Source organism: Octopus bimaculoides, chromosome 18 (assembly GCF_001194135.2).
Source record: "Octopus bimaculoides isolate UCB-OBI-ISO-001 chromosome 18, ASM119413v2, whole genome shotgun sequence".
Classification (NCBI taxonomy): Eukaryota; Metazoa; Mollusca; class Cephalopoda; order Octopoda; family Octopodidae; genus Octopus; species Octopus bimaculoides.
In genome coordinates this window covers 36,283,118-36,284,310 of record NC_068998.1, presented here as the reverse complement: position 1 = coordinate 36,284,310, position 1,193 = coordinate 36,283,118, and positions in this window count along the sequence as shown.

The window sequence follows — 1,193 nt, the reverse complement described above, 5'->3', positions numbered from 1 at the left end:
TATATATATATATACATATATATATATGACATATACATACCTGCCTATATATATATACATATATGTATGTATAACATATATAGATATTAATATACACCCCCACACCTCCACACACTTATAATATGTATATATCTATATATATGCATATGTAGACAAAATTAAGGGATCAGCAACAGGTTGCTTCACCACATACCGAAGTTCAGAAATAGCAGCTAAAAATGCTGAAAACTCCAACAGATAGCAATTACCCGCAACTCACATAGGCAAAACAAGAAGAAAAATAACGAACTAAACTAGCCATAGTTAATCATTATTCTTCCTGTTTTATGTTCAAACAGGCCAGATCCAGCCTCTCACACCTACCATACAATGCTAATCTAAAAATGAACAATCACATAATTGAAATTTCAAAGCTACGAGATAAGGCAGGATAAATCCATAATAATGTGAATAAATAAGCATTAGATGTGACAGAATAATCTGAATGCTAAAGGGTGAAACCATTTCATCAGAACTAACACATTTCATTGCTACTGTCTGCACTCTGCGTTCAAATCCCATCGGAGTGAATTTCACTTGTTCCCATCTTCATTCCGCTTCTTTCTCTCTGGAAGAAATCAGTTGTGGTCAGATCTGGAAGTAGATAAGTTCCTGTAGGCAAAAAGGTGGATCATGGACCCCAATGCAGTATCGTCGAATTTACAACAAGAATATCATACCGATGAGGTAATGAAGAGTTTTTCCTTCTAAACCAGAAACATGTTTATGATTAACTATGGCTAGTTTAGTTCGTTATTTTTCTTCTTGTTTTGCCTATGTGAGTTGCGGGTAACTGCTATCTGTTGGAGTTTTCAGCATTTTTAGCTGCTATTTCTGAACTTCGGTATGTGGTGAAGCAACCTGTTGCTGATCCCTTAATTTTGTTTATAAATGTATAATGAACTTTTAAATAAGTTCCACACCGATAATGGTGCTTACATACCGAAGGGCTTGGTAAAAATTATTAATTATTCATTTATTAATAAATTAATAAATTGATAATCCTTTACCCTTTTAATTGTAATATATGCATATGTATATATATATACATATATATATATATATATATATATATATAGAGAGAGAGAGAGAGAGAGAGAGAGAGAGAGAGAGAGAGAGAGAGAGAGAGAGAGAGAGAGAGAGAGAGAGAATTT